Source organism: Halyomorpha halys, unplaced genomic scaffold (assembly GCF_000696795.3).
Source record: "Halyomorpha halys isolate HHAL.00 unplaced genomic scaffold, Hhal_1.1 Scaffold1040.1, whole genome shotgun sequence".
Classification (NCBI taxonomy): domain Eukaryota; kingdom Metazoa; phylum Arthropoda; class Insecta; order Hemiptera; family Pentatomidae; genus Halyomorpha; species Halyomorpha halys.
In genome coordinates, this window is record NW_027112448.1 from 527,228 (window position 1) to 549,525 (window position 22,298).

The 22,298-nt window shown below is 31.1% G+C and overlaps 1 protein-coding gene across 1 annotated transcript in view; it reads left to right on the plus strand.

Moving 5' to 3' along the window:
* Positions 1-22,298, plus strand: part of LOC106688015 (cadherin-99C) — a gene marked incomplete at its 3' end in the record, with an annotated part of 245,476 nt that overhangs the window by 178,652 nt on the left and 44,526 nt on the right. The window contains 1 exon segment of the mRNA XM_024360534.2: positions 15,595-15,694.

Consider the following 22,298-nt stretch of genomic DNA (forward strand, 5'->3'; position numbering starts at 1 on the left):
CTTTCGTATTTTAATTTCTGGATCAACTTATCCTAACTTCCTTAAATTCATTCAGAATGTGTTAATTTAGAAGATACTTTTTATTATTCCGTTATTATTATTAATAATAATAATAAATAAAATAGTAATAATTATCCGTTATTATTATATAGTTATTCCGTTTTTTTTCATCTATATTTTTAACTAAATTACTTCATATCAAACCTTTCTTAATGTGTGATATTAGTATTCCAAGTCTTCAAATATATAATGGAGGAAAAAATAAAAAAATTTCCTACGACTAATAACTCTTTCAAAAATGTAGTGAAATTCAAATGATTTAAATGAAAATAACAAGTTTTAAATTGTCAATGGATAGTAATAATAATTATTAACTCGATTGTTTATGGGAGCGACTTCAGGTGAATTTTATTGTTTTTCCTAAAAGGCTTTAAAAACAAAAATTAATGCTATCGTCGTCATAACGGAAAAATTTCCAGAACTTCATGTTTTTATATTTATTAGAAAAACTGCTCCGATATTAAGAAGGATAATTACTTTCCAGAAATCGATTATTAATAATATGATATCGGTTCATGTCAAAGCATGAATCATATCCTTTATAAATCAGGCCACAACCTCTCATTAAGTGTAGGAATGCGTTCCACACTGATTGGCGACTACGGATACATTCATCATCAAAGAAAAACTAATTACATCCAGTTAAAAAAGGGGAGTGAAAAATAAAATATACAAATATTTGCGGGAATACTGAGAGCGAATGTTATGAATTAAATAAAACACACAGTGCCTAAATGATATCCACAGAGATCGGATGTATATAACCACTTACACGATCAAGTGAGCACCGCCAAAGCTATTCATTTATGTCAGCTGAGGATACAAATAAGGAGTGTGAAAGGGAATGCGGGATATTCAACTTCTGTAGCAATCCGATAGGAATGTGATCGGAGCGTAAACCATCTTAATGAGGTACCATAACACCATTGGCAAAGATTCTTTATTTTTTAATGGTGGAAGGGAGCTTTATAATGGGTTATTATTGTTTTATTGCTTATTGATTAATGTCTTCAACTCAATGAAAATAAAATGGTCGGTATCTTGAGGAAATGGATTGTGTTGACACCAATATTACCATAGCACCAACGACTTCAAGGAGAAAGGAACCAATTCATAAAGTAACTGGAGTTAGAAAAAATGATTTAAAGTCATATTAAAATTAAGAGTAGTTCAGTGAAGAACATGTCATAAAGTTTTATACAATGATAGCTCATGATTTTTTCCCTCTAATAATGAAATATTTCATATTTTTATGGTGTGGTACTTACGGAACACTAATGTAGCATTAACTCATATTTTATTAATCTGTGGATTGCTTTTTTTTATTATAGTACTTGTAGTTAGAGTTTCTAGGTGTTAACATGTTAATTCTTAAAGTTTTGGGCGCCAAATTTACTAGCGTCTGTGTAATTTTCGTATTTCTACCCGCTGTGTCCTACTGATAAAGTCCGAAATGGATATTAAATAAATAATTGAATCAGACACTAAAGCTTTAAAATTTTTCTTGGCCGTTTTATCGTGGGCAATGATCCTATTACTAAAATTACTTTATAATATCATCAAATGTCTTCATCACAACTAGATTCGACCATTCTATTTTAAATTTGGGGTATTTTCCGTGCCTATTCCAAATACTCCTCGATGATCCGTGAGGACAGTCACGGAGTTGGAAATGAGTTCGTGCCCTCAGACGAAACCAAATCACTCCAGAAGACTCCTAGGAATCCAGGGTTCAGGTTGTCCCTTAATTCGGCGGTGACCGCTATCAGACGAGTCTCCGTTATTTTGAGACTGCACAAACTGGAATTAAGTTAAATGAATAAATTTTTTCCATAAATTTATTTTTTCAGTCGAGGATTTTTACAACAAACATGTGAATTATTTTAAATCAGAAATATCCCTATATGATCATATAAATCAGAAATATCCCTCTATGATCATATAAATATCCCTCTATGATCATATAAATCAGAAATATCCCTCTATGATCATATAAGTCAGAAATATCCCTCTATGATCATATAAATCAGAAATATCCCTCTATGATCATATAAATCAGAAATATCCCTCTATGATCATATAAATCAGAAATATCCCTCTATGATCATATAAAATAAAGTGGAAATGATGCTTTAGAGAATGTTATCCTGTATCCATTCCAACACCTTACACTTAATCGATTTTTTATATAACCATTGTTAGAACACTGAATCATATGTGATCCTTACACATAAAGATTATGCCTCTTGTTATTATGCTAATAGACCTACAATCCGTGTTACCTAAAATGTACTTAGATAATGTTAAATATGCAGTTTTTTAATAGTGAACAATCTAAATACCATACCGAGGTTAGTCTTGTTGTGTATTATCGACTTATATAAATAATTCTTGTTGGTGATAATATTTGTTTATGTAAGACATTTACTGTACTGGCTAACTTTTTTGCGAGGAGTTGCCCCAGAAACAAATAAATAACGTATGTTATTATTATTCATGTTAATTGGCTAGAATTTAAAAAAAACAGTAAATAAAAAGCCTTTTTTTAGGAGATCTCGGATTTCTTCTAAAAGTAAATAAGTTAGAATTACGTACATAATACACCTGCCTTGGATTTCGTTGCGTGGTGACTACTTATGATGTGTGAGCAACTTTCTTTATTGTTTCTAAGGCATCGATCATTCTTGTAAGGAGAGTGCTAGCTATATGCAACATGACCGCTGCCCTTTCCAATAATGACGGGATCGCAGGTAGCATAATTCTTCAGCAAGAGGTCATCAGGAGTAGAAGCCGATCACCGTTAGCGTTCCTTACCTTTTGGGTGAGGACACAGAAAAGCACTCTGAATACAATGTCCTCAAGACATGACACCCTTCTGGCCTCAGCCTCAACGAACACAGAGAGTGTATGCTTATTCTCGTTTGGAATGTACACGCATTTATTGTAATTATAACGATGTACAAACCTCTTACAAAACCTGTTACAAATCGGTACATTAAATATGACCTGTACCTGTGTTTCATAATTAATGATATGTGTTCCCGACCAATCTGTTTATGAAGCCAACTAGGATAATGATGTACATTAATTCAAAGGAAAACAATTTTATGTATTCTGTAGTTTTTCGGAGAACTTGTGAAACTTTTTGTAGAAGTGTCAAACTTTAAAATTGAAATGTCATGGTTTGATTCGTTTACTAGGTATATTTTTTTAAAGGTCTTAGTTGGGCTACCAGGGCTCTCGAGAAAACTGTTGGTTATCAAAAAATATTTTTAGTAAAATCTTGCTCAGAAATATTAAACAAAAATGAAATGCAAGTTTGAAGACTATTTTTAGAACTGTTAGGTGGGATATCTAAATTCTCAACAAAACTCCTTTTGATAGGCTATCTAAAATCTTGCTCCGAAATATTATTCCAAAAATAAGATGCAAGTTTGGGGTCTTAGAGCTTATGTTTTATTAAGTTTGTCGATTTGTTTATTAGGCATAATTTTTAGAACTTTCAAAACAACTCCCAGTTATAAAAAAAGAAATGGGTAATTTTTTCTTCATTAGCCTCCTGAGTGTAATAGATGAAAGTTTATTTTAAAAAAAAAAAAACATGCATTTAAATAAATTCAGGTGCTGGAAACCAGAGCTGACTACTTCATACTGAAAATTAAATGTGAAGCTGATAAAATAAAAGTAGATGGGTTGGTCGATTCTGGCTATTTCATGTCTCAATTGGCCAAAGATAAACGAAATATATTAGATAACAATTCTTAGAATTTTATTATTATTATTTATTTCATAAAAAGTATCTGTTAAATGTGGGGTTAGTTCTATTGCGATGGCAAGTGGAGAGATTAAGTGGTAGTGGAAAAATAATCATGGGTGCACTCCAATGATAAAAAATAAGGAGTCTACAATAGCAAATAAAGAGGTAGCTAAAAAAAATAAATAAATAAAAAAGGGAATTAAAAAAATATTTAGAATAAATATATTAGCATCAAGGAGGTACACTGAGCTATATAGAAACTGCCCTTACGGTGCAGGGGGAACTCATGAAATTGAATCTGCCTCTTTACTTTACTAATGCTAAAAAAAAACCACATTTTTGATGTATGGAAAATGTATGTACAAAAAGATCTAAATGCCAATAAATTTGGTAATTGAGCTGTTCAGGAGCAAAGTCAAAACTGGGCTTTTGAGATATGTAACTATTCGAAGGAAGCTCTTTCGAGATTTAAGTAAGGAATATTTTTATCTTATTATATTTCCAGTGGGACAATCAAATAGTATACTTTAAAGGTGAAAAAAAACTTGCAGCTCGGCATTCATCATATCGATGCCCTCCGTTCTTGCTGAAGAAGTCATCTCTTGTGGAACGTTAATGATAATAATAAGAGTAAGAACCATCAACAATGGTACCACCCTGGTCCTGAAAGTGACCTCAAGATCTCGTGTACAATTAGAGGACACTCTCCTTTATCCTTTTGACAACTGGAAGAGACAGATCTTCACCTGTCACAGACCATTACTTCCCTGATGACATCAGCTTTCCCTGACGTTCTCTTCCCTTGATGCTACACAAGACGATACCATCTGTGTACCTTCAACGAGGCAATAGGCGGTCTGTCCTTGCTGTGGTACAATGATGACAAAGGAATGAATTCTCCTTGCTCACTAGAATGACTGAAAAGGGAGAGTGTTACCAATCCAATTATACTCGTATGTCTTCCCGTACACATACACGTCTCTTGTAATCCTTCCGAACAGAAAATTGAAGAGTTGATTGGTTAGCTTTCAATTAAACTATTGTTACAAGTCATTACTTGTTTTATATAAAAATATAGTTGTATATCAATTATATAGGTACACTATGTAGTATAATATTATTATAGAACATTATTATCAGTATTTGGCAATTTACAATTTTAAGAATTAGGTATTTCGCTCTGAGGTCGTTATAAAATCGCCAAGGATGCTATATTTAACCTTATGCCTAGTATTAATGTCTTATTAGCTCTATGAAATAACAGTTGATTTTGTTGTATAGAAGTTCAACAAATACATACCTCTATTAGGCAATAGGTAATATTAATTTATATAATTATTAAATATGCAAATATGCAAAATACGAAGTGATACACTTTTCGTTTTGTCTTCTTTCAAGTACTTTAGTAAGTAGCAATACTTATATATGCAGTGTAGTTTGTCCTGTAGAAGTTTTCAAATTTATTTTTCTATAAATTAAATTGTAGGAAAAAAACTTAATTAATAATAATTTAGGGAGGAACATATTAAATATTTGTAAAACTGGCCATGATATAATACAGTGAATGGGATCAGGTGTCCTTAGGCCCACGAATATCAATTGGTTTGTCGAATATCTATTTCAAAAATAAAAAGAAACAAAAAAAAGGAATCTGAGCTATAAATAGTTATATGAATATATTATTTTATAAATATATTATATGAACTATAAAAAGAGTCCCAAAGACACGTTCGATATTCCCCTACGTTTCGAGTGTTTCGAAATAATACTTACGTTAGATTAGCAAATATTACTTCTTCCAGTTGTTATCTATTGCAATATTCGCTAACGGATATTGAAGCAATTAACAAATGAAAATATCTATTTTATTATTAATTTTTGTAATGATAATGATCCATTAAAACAAATTAATGATATATTGAAATATGTTAATAAACTACATAATAAAATTATATTACTTTTTTAAAATGCTTAGGCTAAGAAAACTTCCAATTAAAATATATTATTATTTTATATTTTGTACTCGCACAGCTTTTCGGGATTTACCCCTTACTGATGTACTATATATCCTTAAGAAATTAAGAAATTTTGTCATTTAAAAACATATAGTTTGAAAAATTTTTGCAACTAAATTATTTAAATAACTTCCTTTGTAATACCTTTCTGTACTGTATGTGGTTGTATAATGTTTTCAAACTATGTTTTTAAATGACAAAATTTCTTAATGGAAATTAATGAAATTGACAAATATGAGGATACATATTACATGAGTATGGGATAAATCCAGCAACGTTGTACAAGTACATAATATAGAATAATAATATATTTTAATTGAAAGCTTTTTCTTCATCCCAGCATTTAAAAAAAAAATCGATTGTTAAATTATTATCAATATTCAATACAAATAACGATGGTAAGTTGAATGTAACGTAACTTCATACACTGAGTACTTTAATAATGATAAAAACCTTTAATAATATTGATAATAATAATACAAATCTGTAATTATAATAATACATGACTATTTTTTAACCATTTACACACCAAGAGCTAATTCCATTAAATGAATTTTGGATTATGAGGAATACATTTTAAAAAAACTAAAAATGATATTGATGAGGATTTAAAATTTTATATAATGAAGTTCAAGTACAATACTATGGTTTTTATGAAATGATATAACAAAACACATAAAATTGTTTTCTTTGAGATACTATTAATGAGAAAGTTATTAATGTAATATTAAATGATAGTCTGATCTGTAAAAGATGCCGTATCGAATTTTTAAAATAAAAATCGAGATGACAACAGATTCCAAATCTTTAAACCCACATCAGTTGAACTGCAGCAATATCACTGAGCAACATATTCCTTTATTATTAATATATATAGCATTTCATTCGCTAGTACACTCCTAACGTGACATCTTTTTTTTTCTCATTTGAGCATTTCGCCCACCTGGACACATCCTGCGTTTCTTATTTTAAGTCATGAGCCGAAGTAAGATGTTTATTAGGTTACTAAAAATGGAATCTTCAGCCCCTGATGGAAGAGCTACAGTTTACCATTTCGATTTAAAATTGTATTAAAAGTAATCGTAAAAATCTTTGTCATTATCACATCCAATTATATTTTTAAAAAATAGTACAAATGGTCTACCTTGAGAAAAATAATCACGGGACAACTAAAAAAAAAAAAAATTAATAAACAAAAGCTTAGATATTTTTTTATGAGGTTTCATTATGTATGCAATACAACCTTTATTAATAATTATTAACCTTTCTTAGGATTGCCACTGTCTTGTTTTTAATTGTCAAAGATGAGGTATCCAGAGGGATACTAAGGCCTGAAAAAGATTAAGTTTTGAAATCCACATTTCGAAACAGAACATTGGATGTTATTTTTTTCTTATTCTACAAGAAAAGAGGCAAACACTAAACTATAAGCCTACGTAGACTCACCCACATGTTTCCCTTACATTTATCTTTCCAGAAAGCCAGGAGCTTGAGAAAGCCCATATGACGAATGGACAGGGTTGCATAAGAGGACCTGCCTACAGTAATAAATCGAGGCTCCTTCTCAAAACAAACTTCAACCTGGGGCTACTGCTGTGTCCTTAGTTTCCTTTGTCCGATAATATTTACTAGGGAAGAATTGTGAGTTATCGCTGTACAACTGCAATTTCATTCGGCATTCATGTCGTACACCATGTTACTTACAACCATTACTTAAATAACCTCCTTCGAAAACTATAAATTGAGACGCTTTTAGATCTTAGAAAACGAAGAGATTAAAAGCAGGTCAATATTTTGTAATAATTACAGTACTTACTAGACAAACGGTCTAAACTTCCTGATCCACATGACTGTAATAAGGCCAATCTGGACATATGGAGTTGATATCTGGGGCTCCACTAAACCTTCGAATTCCTTTCGTATTCAATCCTTACAATCCAAAATTCTTCGTATAATCCTCAATGCTCCTCAATAATCCTACTTTGTCACAAATAAAATCATACATAAAGACCTTAATTTTCCCTATGTAACCGATCTAGCCCGAACCAGATATCACTCCTTCCATTATAAAATCCCTGACCACTCAAACCCCCTAGTTTCTAACCTTGCACCCTCTTCCATTCCTGATAATCCTTCAAGGCGCCTGAAAAGAAGATGGTTAGATGGCCACGAGACCAGCTAATGTAAAATGTCATTAGAGTGCTACCAATGGGTAGTTTCTCTACACGCCTATAACACTCCAATTTAACTTAGATCAGATTTACTAAATGTGTTATAATGTACAGTTGTAAATAGCAATTAATAAATAAAAAATATTTTGTAATCAATATCCAGGGTTTTGGCAAACTAAACTTATCTGGATGGTCTTTTAGTAACTCCAGGAAAAAGCTTTAATACCTATGCCCTAAATTCTCCTCTGTGTATCGATGTTACACTATTGCTTTTACACGCGGTACAATTCTATCATTCCTTCCTTTTCCATTGGTTTGACTGACATTTATGATCTTTATGAGTGAAAGTTCTTTGTAAACTCATTTTTATCTTTTTATTTTTCTTCTATAATCTACAATATCTGACGATCACAGGTTCTCTCCTTGATTAGACATAGTGGTATATATCTCCAGATGAACAGACATATGACCTTAGAAATATTCATATATTTGGTTAATTCTTTTGTAGAAGTCCCTTTATATTATTATTCACTCTTTTAAGGCCGGTTTTACGGTGGTATTTTCCTGTCGTCGTAGTAGTTTCATATGACAGAGATTGTGTCAATGTTTACAATTAGATTTGATGTATTAATAATAAAAATTATTATAATAAAGCAGAGCTATGATTAGTAATAATTCTATTAAATCACCTTTGAGGATACAGGACTGAATAATTACGGATTGTTAGTTCGGTCATTATATCGTTTTAGCAATAACAAGCTAACAAACAACGGAGTAAAAAACAAAGAGGACAGAGAAGAATAATGAGGAGAAAGGAAAGAAGGATTGCATAAGGCGAGGGCAGTGGGTCAGTCATGCCTTTCTTTGTCCTCAGCGGGACAATGGTCTTCGCGTGTGTGTACTGTCGGTCTGCCACATTCTATGTCCTTCGAGGGCTGAGTCTACCCGTGGGTCAGATTTAAAAGTGATCGCGGAACGGTTTCTCACCCTGTCGAACGGTATTCTGTGATGTTGGTATGCTGTCCAATCTCCCTCTACCGTTGTTTCATTTGTTGTGATTCTTTTCGAGTGGCTCTTATCTCGAGATGAAAGTCGTTAGCGATGATTACAACTAATTTTCCATCAACAATAAATTACATCGTCCAGTAGAATATAATTGCTTTTTGATTTTTATATCTTCAGTGACTCAGCTGTACGAATTGCACTCAGCCGTGATAGCTTTTAAATTTTACAGTTGAATTAATATATATTAGATGTGTAATTATAAAAGGTGCTATTATCGTATTCGTTTAAGCATTCATACAATTTTAATATTGAATACCTTGATCACTCTGCGTTGTGTTATTTTAGGATCATCAAATGATGATGATATGCCTAAAAAATAATAAATACTATCTGTCCTAAGTTCTTATAGTTATTATTTCATTATATTTTTATTATTTAATTATCGTTGTTTCTAGTGCTTCTTAGGTTCTTAAAAGTATCTTAAGGTTTTTGTAGGATTTAAAAGGTGGCTATAGTCTCAGAACAATTAGCAGAAATTATAGATGATATCAGGATTAGAAACAAATGGGCTTGGGTGGTAAAAGAGTATATGATGGAAGGATTGATTCATGGTTATGCACCAATCGCCAACATATTTACCACTAAGGTCATTATGGATGATTAATTTTGTGACTAAGTAAAGAGCATTTTGGATTCAATAAATTGGATGCTGTTGAATATTTTGATGCTTTAACGGAGCCCCAAAGCTCGAGGCCTTATTATAGAAATTTTAATGATTATTTTTTAATTAACTCAAAGATTTGACCGTTTGTGTTATAAGTGTCGTAATAGTCGGAATAGTCAAGCAGATTCCTGTCGTTTCGGTCTCGTATGTGAATTCAAAGTTAGTTATTTGCCCAGACGTAGTGTTCAGTAGTGGATCGCTTAGACAGGGATAAGTATTATTAAAGGATAATAATAAGGTTCAGGAAGATATAAGTGAAGATTTGTTGGAATATATTTTAATTTTCCAGTTTTTACGTCGTTCTTTAAGGACTTTAATGGTTTCGGATAGGATTAATGCTGATTAGGTTTCCATCAGCATAAAAGCAAAATTATATAATAAAAAACCAAAAATTATTACTTTACAGCAGTATTGAGTGCCTCAAGCAGCTTATAGTTAGTATTATTAAACCTTGATTAAAACTGAATGTTATTATTAAGATGTAGATTGAAACTCCAGGAGGACTGTTTCCTTGTCTGGCACCTCCAGAACATTCGGTTATCTATGCCAATGTATACAATTTAAAGACACTGGAGTACGTGTCACAAATACAATTCGTGATCATACTTAAAATGTTTACTAAACCGACAGTTATAAAACGGCTGGAGTTGTCTTTAGTGTGCCATTCGGTGACCATTGAAAGTATATTGTCTCCATTATTAATAATTTAATTTTGCCTTTCTATTGTTCTGAAGTCTTGTGACATAAACAGGGTAGCAAAGCCGTTTAATCATTTCACCAACCCGAAAAACCGTCACTCCGGAGAATATTTCCTAATGCAATTTTCTATGTTACACCTACGCTTGGGTTCTTAGATGCCCCACAATGATAAAGTGATACCACTCGGTTGTTACCATTTCGAAACAGTTTTGCCATGGGTGAAGGATATTGTAAGTACTGCAAGCCGGTTTGCATGGGAGCTAAAGATCCTTGAGGGTGCATAGGATTTTCCTCACATTTATCTTTTCTCTTGGAATGATTAATGAGACTTGATATTTATACTATTATAAATTTGTGTCGAATGCATTAATTTCAGGAACTGCCAGTTTATATAAAAAGTATTTTCCGTTAGAAAATGATCCGAGTGGCTCTCAAAAATGGTACACCAAATAGCGGGAAAAATATTTATTAATAACATTGTTATACAAGATACAGAAATTGTAAAATATTTTAACACGATAAACGACTGCTAACAATTTTTGGTTAGATGTGTTATTAAATTTTGGATTATTGGTTCTGTTGTAATATAGGAGCTAATTATAAAGAGAAAAGCGATAAAGCTGTCAAATGAGAAAAGTAAAAAAAGAAGTAAACTTACCCAACTATGCCCGAAATCACATCCTTGAATTTCTTACCTCTCCTCTTTTCCCATTGCCAGGGAACAGCACCCTAAGGTCTGCTGACTCTTTTGTAGGGTATGAAATTTAAATCAAAAACCTGTAACAACCCACTGGATCCAAATAGCTATCTTCTCCACTATCTGTCTTTTTTCTGCCCACAAAGGTCGCTGAGATAAGCTTATCTAGGGGCCTTTAAAAATTATATAAAAAAGAACGAAGTAAAATAATATGAATATATAAATATGAATTTGTCTAACTCTTTCGATATTTTTCAACTCTAACATTTCTGGTGAAGCTTTATAAATTGAGGCGAAACTTCCGCAAATAAATAGTTGTTAACTATTTTTTGTTTTCTTCTAACCGCACCACCGAGCATCACCTTTATATTTAAAAAAAAATATGGGCCAATTATTTATTTATATAATATAAATTAATAGAAGATACTGGCCTATAAAATGAGACGTTTTGAAATTTGATTTGATAATTTTGGCTGCAATTTATGTCCATTAGTGTGCTGAAAACGAAAATGAACTCCGGTTTATGTCATGATTTACATTTTTAGCTAATTCATGTTATGCTTTCCACAGTTTTGTAGCAAAACAAAATCTTTAATAGCTACTACTCAAGTTTACTAGGTTAATTGGAATTAGATTCATAAAATAATTTATTAATAATTGTTAAATAATCGTTCAGTAAAATTATATTACCTTCAGTTTTATCCAATACATACTCTATTACAATGTGGTACAACCTCTTTCTAATGATACCAAAACATGTTAATTTGGTCACAGTATGCACGAGTAATGAATGTTTTAGGTTAGAAAAGTTTACAAATTCTGTGCGGCTTGTAAGAAATATTTATTTTTTTAGACGTTTGAACAAAGGGGTGTTTGTGGGTGCTAAATCCTAACATGAAGTTGGTTTTGTAATTTTTTTTTATTTGCCCTTCAGTTCCATGGTTAGTTTTATTTCCTGTACATTCTTTTACATTACTTCTCTTATAGATTTTTCATTTAATCTATAATTTCTTGAGCGGTTCTATCATAGCCAGATCGGGAATCAACGGCTGTTGAAGAAGTTCTTCAACGGTCACTGGCCATCTGGAGTTTCACTGATAGAAAGAAAAAAGAAATCGATCACGTTTTGGAAGGAGTCCCTTCTGTTTTAAGGCGGAAAAAGTTGGGGTTCAATGACTCCAGGTTTTATTGCTTAGTATTCTTTTCCTGCTGTTTGTCGAAGATTGTTTTCTTTTCTTTCTTTTGTTTTTCTACAGTTGTAAACGTTTCAACAAGCAACCAGCGATAGAGTAGTGAATGAAAATACACCGTTACGAGATACCTTCGTAAGGGTCTGAGTATGACTAATACTCATGATCTATAAAAGAAAAGGCGTTATAATTCAACATAGGTATACTTTATACCAAGATTTCTAAATTAGGATATATGTATGAAATTTTTGATTATTAAGAAAAAAAATAATGAACCTGTTCTTTTTATTATATTATGTGGAATAACCATACTGTCTTTCAAAGGAATATTGTAGCCAAAAAAGCCATGCCTCTGAGGTTTATATTTAGGTTTTGGTTAGTTGGAATTTCCGCCAGTGTAATCTAAACTAAAAGAGAAGTCAGCCAATGATAGCCTAATAATCTTCATCTAGTCTTCTGCCACGCCCCCTGGTTCCATCTTAAGTCCCACCTCTTAGGCTTCACTTTTCCTGGTAGCTTATCCCTTATTGATTCAGATATCACATACTTACGGTAGTTATAAAAGAGGAATGATTGATATTTAAAATTTTTTTTTGACCTAATATCAAAGTTCTAAATACTCAAAAATATTGAATAAAAGTAATAAATAATTTTAATTTATTTATTTTAAAAAGTATAATTTTACAGCTCTCGCTTGTTAAATATTTTATTTGTAGAGAAATCGACCTGATAATGAGCCAACTTATCGAAAAGTTGTTCAAATGACGAATTAAGTTATTAAAAGGGTGATTTATTATTTTTTTAAAAGTAATACAAATGAATGTTTTCAATATCAAGATTTTTTTTATTATCTCATAATTGGACTTACACGTTTTCTGAAATGAAGTTTTAAATTATGTAAAATGTAGGGGAAAAGAGAGAAAAATTATGTGAAAATGTAGAAACAATCACAACAGGAAAGTTTATTTGATATTCAATCAACAGGTAACATTTTTTTTTGCTTTTCTTTACTTATTTAATTTTTTGGAGGAATTATAAATTCATTACATGGTTATTTCGGTGTTTTTTTCATAAACCTGCATCTATAATCTCTTTATTGATGACTGCGTTTTTGCTCGAAAACAATGCACTTTTGTACCTAATCAAAGTTACTTTTAGGTCTTACAGTCCCACAAAAATCAATTAGAGAGGTGAAAATTTTTATCTGAATATATTTCGTATTAGAGATGTGAGAGCTTTGGGGATTTAAACTTTTATTTTCCTATTTTTCGCGGTTTTTAAAAATTTATTTTATTCATTTTCACCGTTGTTTCATATACTTCTTAGAATCGAACCAAAACTGCCTTTTTTTAACAAAGAAAAATTAGAAAATTACTTTGAATTGGGCGTATTTCAAAGTTTGTGCCGTGGACTGGAGTTAATTTATGGTTTTGGATCCTTGTACAGACTTTCCTAAAGTTAGTTGGGCTGTCACTAAGCAACCCAAATCTTCGGAAGGCATCAAATATAAAATATATTTGTTTTGTTTGTTAGATGTGCAAAGGATTTTAAAGGTTTTTATAAGCTATTATATATTTTATTTTTCAAGATATTTTGAAATATCATTATTATATTGGATAAAGCCTTAGATTTTTGTTTAAGATTAAAAAAATATTGATATAGCTTAGGAAACAAGGGAAAAATTCGGTTGGTTTTTAGTTGTATATTTGGTTTTGGTTTTTGGCTCTACATTCATTCATTTTTTTTTTTAAGATTCTTTCCTTCCTAAGCCCAATAACTTTTCTTGATCATTAGTAGAATACATAACAAAAATAAATTTGTTTTTTTCATCCCTGCTATCTAACCTTACAAATAAACGACCTTTTAGTTGGTATTCAGCCGCTGTATTAGTTTCTCGATCGCCTTTATGCTTAATGGCCTCTGAGGTTATTAGGGGTTATTAAGTCTATCGGCGGTAAAGGTGGAAGGTTCATTTATTTTATTTTATAAGGTTTATTTATTTTATTTACTGTTTGAGTGGAGGCATTCTTATCATTAAATCCTAGTTTTATGGTAATGACTGACCATAGTGGTATATAGCAGGTCGTAAAACGTTGGGCGAGTATTTAAATTCTGATTACATTCAAGAGTATATTTTGGATTATTTGTGATGTCAGAGACAAAGTAATCTTAGTTTAAATTTCTTTATATTTTTTCTTATTTATTACTTACTCACTACTGAAGAGAGGGCAGTTTTATATGCATGCAGGAAATGAATAAGAAAATAATTTTCCTTAGAATAGAAATTTTCCACTTGCGTCTTACGTTTTAGATATTAAAGAAAAATTTTATTTAAAATTTCAAATGGGTGTTTCTCTCACCAGTACACTCCTAACGTGACATCCCGTTTTTCTCACTTGAGCATTTTACTCACTTGGACACCTCTTGCATTTATTCAATCATGACCCGAGGCAAGATCGTAAATGTTTTACGAAATCTGAATTATTCTGCCAGATGGAAGAGCTACATTTTACGATCTCGATTTCAAATCGCATTGAATGTAATCGTAAAGATGTTTAACATAATCAAATTCAATTTTATAAAAAAATATTACAATCGAGATAAATTCTCACATTTCAGGGGATAAAGAGGTAGGACATTCCTGCCGGGTTAATCGTAAGAAAAAGTAATTTCCTGTGCACAAAAATTGCTCGTACAGCAGATTTTATCCACTTAAGTGTTTATAACTACCTCAAAATTCTCTGAAATACGGATTTAAACAGAAAAATATCATCATTTTCGCATTTCCTGGTCTCAGACTATTATTTTTTTATTTGATTTTATGTATTTATTTATTTTTACAAAACCACAAACATAGTTAACTTTAACACAAGTTCACTAATCTACAGACACTCGAGGAAGGGACGTATGTGCTTAGTAAGTGAAAGTGTGATGCGCGCAGAGCACTAGATTTTTTTAATAGTACTTATCTCTCAATATTTTCCTGTAGAGTGTTTTAGGCTTGTGTAGAGGTCTATACATTTATAGGTGATATATTGGATTTGTTAGTGGACGGTATTATAAATATATCACTACATAAAACGTTTTAATAGTTTTTTTTTGTTTCTTTTTTAGATCTTCAAAAACATTATTGAAAACAACAAAAAATTTCAATCTTTTCATTTTTTTTTTTAAACCCTTATTTTTATCATCTATATATATATATATATATATAGATTTGTACTAAATACTCTATCAATGTACAGTTTTCTTATATATTTATAATTTTTTTTTCAGGCTCCTAAAACTCACCCCACAAATAATGGGATTGAGGAGGTCGATTTAATATCTATCCTTACTTTTTGTACCCGAAGTTTTGAAGAAATAACTCAATCAGGTAATTATTATTTTAAATTTCTAAAAATACTACATTTAATATACTATTGATAATATTTTTCTTGACTGTTGAAGGTATATATTTTTTGTAGGTCTTGAGAATCAGTCTAGAAAACAGCTTTATGTAGGCGACATTTCTCGACTTTATAGTTTGCATAGTCATGCCCTACAATGAGTAATACAGTAGCGAGCTATCAATAAAAAACGGTTGTACACAATTTAAATTCATGTTACTCTAACCTAATAACTACATAAGACACAATTAACAACACTAAATAAATACAGACAATACACAAAATAGAAATAACAGACCACCTGCTGGGAAAAAAGATTACGTGTTGGAAAAACCAAATTTACCTCCATTTCAAAACCTATTCAATTCTATCAAAAACCTAGAGTTAGTTCGATCACAATGTAGAACACACTGTAATATACAATTGTAAGTAATGTTTTTACTAAGTAATGGCTTAATTATAATAGTTATTAATCATAAGTTACACCGTGTAGTTTTATTGTAATTAGTTGAAGAGAGTATTTGTTCTAAAAACCGTTTTTTCATTGATGGGGTTGACTACGCAAACAATAATTTTGCAAAACATCGCCTAAATAAAGTTGCATTATTGACTGATCCTCAAGATCCCCCAAAAAATTAATTTATAATATATAATATAGTATTGATAAATATTATGTATTTTTTGGTTTGAATACGGACGCATTTGAACTTACTCGTTTCCATTCCTAGTAATTCACAGGCAATAAGTAAATATTATCGCTCACCTGCTCTAAAAAACGGTAACTTTAACCTTTACTTCATAAAAAAGAGGCTACTTAAAAAATAAAACTATATCCTAACACTTAATCCATTTAATGTAGGAAATTATGAATACCGCATATCATGATTATGATATTGTCAGCTTATTTATATTTTGGGTATCGAATCCGAGTGTGGCAGATAATTATTCATTCTGTTACTGTAGTCTTGAGTCAACCCTATGGAATAGGGATGTACCATAAGAGGTTCTTCCAGCCTCTATACTATAGTCACCTTTAAAGATCGGGTGGTTGGGCATGATCATGAACAAATCACTTAATTGTATCACCGTTGTTTATACAACAAAGTTACAAAGTATTGAACACCATAACCACCATGAGTTGTAGAGGTATACTTTTAAAATTTTAATGTACTTTTTACTTTCCATACCCCTTAAATAAGCAGATTATGGAAATCTTCTTATCCTAAGGAAGCATTTTTGGCCACTGGTGTCTGCGTCACGATCATCTCTTACACGATTTTGGTGCTTCTTTTTTTGTTTTGATTCCTAATGCCTCTGTATGAAATCGGAAACCCTATGTGCAATATTCTACACTGTAGTGTCAAAAGGCTCTAACAGTTTTCATGAAACTAGCTTAAATCATTTTATGATCTTTCAGCTTTTCATATAATACAAATATATAAATCTTTGAGATAATGCATGCAAAAAAATTACAACGGAATGAAATATAACTAAAAAAAAATACTTTTATGGTAAACTATGAATATTATCACTTATATACACAAATAGTAAATCTATACTGCTACAACCTATGAAGGAATTACAATAAGGAAGCACTTTTACTAGACCAATGGTTGTGAATGTTGATTTGGTCAGAATCACGCTCGACCGCCAGATTTTCTCAAATTAAGGGTGCCCAGTTAATGGAACTGGGTGGACCTTGGAGGGTCTGAACCCACAGTGTTGACTCACGCCTACTGTAACAGAATAAATAATTATTAGTAACAGCCGGATTCGAACCCGGGTCCTTGTGGTTAGTAGCATAATGCCACTCCGCTCCCTTAACACTTGTAAAATACTTAAATATTTACCGCCAGATATTAGTGAAGATGTATTGTATTAGTTGAAGCTGACAAAGGGTCTAAGTACTTTAAATACCAGATATTTAATACAAGAATTAGTCAAAATCCTAAAAATATTTATAAACTGCTAAGTAAATCAATATAGCAAACGGATCAAATTAAATGCTCTTTCTTCTGGAATTCCATTGTTAAATTCCTGAGGGAGTGGTACAACCTTCTTGAGCAGGTGTACCAACCCACGGCTCGCTTTCTTCGCTCGATGCTGAACGCAGATTTTATTATTCTAATCCACCTCCCGTTTCGAAAAAAATGTTTGAAATTCAAATCAACCGTTAGTTCGTGATTGGATTTTATCTGTTCCAATGGCGCCGGGCCGTAGTAAAAATCATTTGAATATCTCGTGGCTTGTAAACTTATCACTGAGGCTACTCCTGATCGTGATTCGAATACAAATATTTAGTAATCTGCTTCGAGGTCTTTATATTTAGTCTCAAGGCCAATAGGAATGGATGAAGAATTAGAATTCAGTCCCAGAGACAATTTCAACTACTAAGAATATTGCATTTATATAATCATCTAATTCATTTAATATCTTTCTATCGCCTGCTCAGGTCGAACATTAAAAGACAATACGGCTTACTTCATTATTTTTGTCTTCTTTTCAGCATCTAAAATTATATAAACATGTAACAGGTTTTTTTTTTTAATTTATTTCATCTCTCTTTGTATTTTTCCCCTTTTTCTTTTATTTAGTTATTAAGAGTATGTAAATATATACTCTTATTGCAGTTTACTCTAGCACTTCTCATATTTTGCGGTGATCGGTCAGCACATATTAAATAGATAAATAAATAAAAAGAAAATATTATAACAATAAGTAATAATGTTGACGCATATACATATATTAAAAACTAATAAATAAGTTAAAAATAAATAAATATCTTTAAAAGGGATATTTATTATGAATAAGTTAAAAAAGAGATATTTATTATATATATATATATATTGCAAAGATATATATATATATAAAGGATGAAAAATCAATGTTTAAATTAGATACTTTGGAGAGAGATGTGGGGTATTTGAAATGAATGATTATTATATAAATTAAATATTATGGTGCTAAAATTTTAAAATTTAAATTGTTTTAAGAGCAAAATAAGAGAAGATAAAATAATTTAAATAGTGTAGATAAATAGTAAAACAAATTTATTTATTATATATTTAGTATAACAAAAAAAATTAATTATAATTAATTTATTACCACTGGCTATGTAGTTCATAAAATTATTTAAACTTTATATATAATCTTTTCACTTTCTTGAGGCTGGTTATTACTGTTTAAATAAAATAAAATATATCAAATTTAAAGTCTCAAAACATTTTTTGTTTTCTTAAAAGTCCAACGTTTCGGCCAATTCGGTAATCTCAAACAACAATTTACACTCACATAAAATATTTAAAACGTTTTATGCAGGCTATTCTGCCCAGGTAATTAGGTTTAGTCAAAATTCCCCTATTTTGTCAGCAATATTAAACTTTTAATTATAATCAATTTAATATTATTACACATTGCTATCATAACAATATTTGTAACCTTCTTAACCTATTGTTATGATAGCATGGTGTAATAGAGTTAGTTTGATTGTAATTAATGGTTGTAATATTAGCGAAATAGAATGAAAACAGTTGTCCATCCTTTATAATAATAATAATAATATCAATAAATAATTATACTTGATATATTATTTCTGTATTGATAATGAAAGTGTCTTCATCTACGTTCTGGTTTCTTTTAATAACCTGATTCCCCTGGACTCCACTCCATTTCAGAATGACATCTCAAGTATGAATGTATCAGGCGACTTGGTGTTTAGTATTCTGCCTGCATCGACCAATCAGAAGGAGAAACAAGACGCGGATGAGATAAAAGACTTTAATGTAAGCAGCTTATAAAAGAGATTGCGAGGCAATAAGGGCCTACAATGCCTCTTTTATGTAAAACGGTATAGCGATAGTGGAAATATTTCTGCAAGAGCTGCCGACGACTTTAAAAGAATTCCTCAGAAGTTGCAGGAGAGTGTTGGACGTCCACTTTGACAGGGTTTGATTTGAAATTTAGATTGGGACGTGATAAGAAATTATTATCATAAAGTACGTAATGGTTGGAAGACGAGTTATGCTAATTACAAGCTATTCCAAAAGGTATCGAACTTGACCGGAATCCGTGACAAGTTTAGCTGTATTTTGTTTTCCAGCGTTCCAGCGTTAAACTCTTGTTTTATTAACACGTTGAGTGCTGCGTCGACCACATGAAATATGGTTTAAATCTAAAACAAATTACATTATTTTTAATTAATTGCTAAAATATTTAAAAGTTGCTTTATTTTTCTGTATTACAAGATTATATTAAGAAATTTTAATGTTTTTTTTGCTTTTAACAACCATTAACATGAACCTGGTTATCCTTTGGAGGTTTCACAAAATGTGAGTTTAGTCATTTTTCTTGCTATCGCTGCCATATTGTGTCACTTTTTCACGTAATATGATTTGAGCCAGTGATTCCTAAAATGGACGCCACCACCCACCTTTCTTTGCTATATTATACGAAAAAGGTAGAAACATTAATACATATATATTTCAAGGATTCAATTTGTTGAATAATTTCCCTAATTTTGAGATGTAAAAGCGATTTTTTAAAAATTCGTTTAACCATTTTTCGATATCCTTTCCTACGTTCCAAATATTATCCTTCTTTACTAATTTTTAAAAGCTCGCATTTAAATCACATATATATATCCCATTAATTGCTAAAAAAATTATTTCCAGAGGGCGGTAGGACAAAAAAGTTTGGGAACTAGTTCGGCTAACAGATTCGTAAATATATAAGGCCCATTGTTTCTTAACGCAGTAATCGAGTGGCGCTCAACATGTTAAGAGTGAAGATCTGGTTTAGCACGCTTCTTCCTTTTCTGAATCCTGTTTGACGGTCTTAGATATTATAAGGACCTATCCAGTTTTGCAGGATGTTAGTGATTATCTTAATTATTAAAGGGATGGGTGCTATGTCTCCGTAATTACATTATTTAAAGCTGGATTCATTTTCATGAAGTTATAGATTATGTCATTAAGGTAAACGCCGGAATTTAATCTTCCCTCTCACATTTTTAATATTGATTTTATAATATCTGTGAGATTTTCCCAACCCTTGCATAGCTAAGATGACAAACCTTTCCTTATTTATATTTTTTAATTATGATTTTCGCACTAAAGATTAAGAAGACTATTACATTAAACTGTTATCCGTAGTATAGGAGTCCAATGGGAGTCTTGGCCGAAAAAAAAAAAATGTTATCCGTAAAGGTTTGCTGCGTAGTAATTAAGGAGTTTCTTTAGTTCTTAAGTAAGAATTTTAAAACATTCATTAAATTTTTTGATGGTTTATTCTGTCATAGTCTTCCTAAGTATCTTTAGTTAAGTCTAATATTCAACCACCTATTTCCTAAGCACATGTACAAATTGGATACAGTTGTCAACGTTAATCGTTTAAAACAATCATTTAAGTATCCAGGGTGAGGAAATTGAGTATGTACTTTATTTAGTTAGGTTTAATTACCTCGTTGGATGCCTTAGACCTCTACATTTATAATAATACAAACATTTTTTTTCTATTTTTTTAAAAATACATTTCTTCATTAAGACGTTTTTCTCAGCTTAATTCCTGTCTTAGTTTGTCTTTCCATTTCTGTCAATCCATTCTTTCCTCCGTCAGTCCAATGCCAGGAGCATCCGTCACTCCAACCTTTCTTCCGACAAAGGGTCTTTATCTCCTTCTACATTCAGCCTCCTAATCCATCTCAATCCTGGGAACTTACTGCTATTAATCCGTTTTACATGTTAGAAGAACGGACACTGAGATAGTGTGAACACGTAAAACATGTTATTGAAATAAAAACACGCTATTAGATTGTGTCGTAATACAGTATATAATTAGTATTCTTTATAAAATACGATGATGAATGTTTAAATTCTATGCAAATGACAGTAAATTATTTCTGTTAGAAAATGCGAACGTTACTATGTTTTTAGCGTACTATTAGTCTTTCATCATCGGACATCATCATAGCCTTCAGAAACAAAGACCAATTAGTTACATCACCAGGATAGCACGGGTTTGCTAAAAGCACCCTATGGTAATAAATTTAATATATCTTAGGATATCAAAGTCTGTCAGAGAATATATAAGTACCAGAGGTGTGGTAAACAAAAAAAAATTCTCTTTTTCTATCCTTTGTTTTTCCGCCTCACTTCATATTAGCTCATCTGTGACTCCTTTATAAATCTATTGCTGAATTCCTGAAGGCAAATGAATAATCAAATAGCCAATAATGAACACTTCGTGAAGTGCTTACGTCAGGGCTGACCTAACTGACGACTTGGGCTTCGGAATATTCCACAATATTTATCAGCTACATTACATTCGATTTCAATTATTCATTTTTATCTAAAAAAAAATTCGAAACTAATAATTTATCCAAAATAAATTATGCTTAGTATTTATAAATATCTTATTTTAGTAATCTATCAATTAACGGTGTTATAAAGAAGGTATCAAAACAGAAAATCTGTTGTAACCATTACTATGCTTATGCTTTATATGAGAATGTCATGTATGGAAGTTGGTTCAAGTATAAATACAGTATATTAACCCTAGCAGCACCAAGGTAGTATTCATTACGGCCTACTCCAA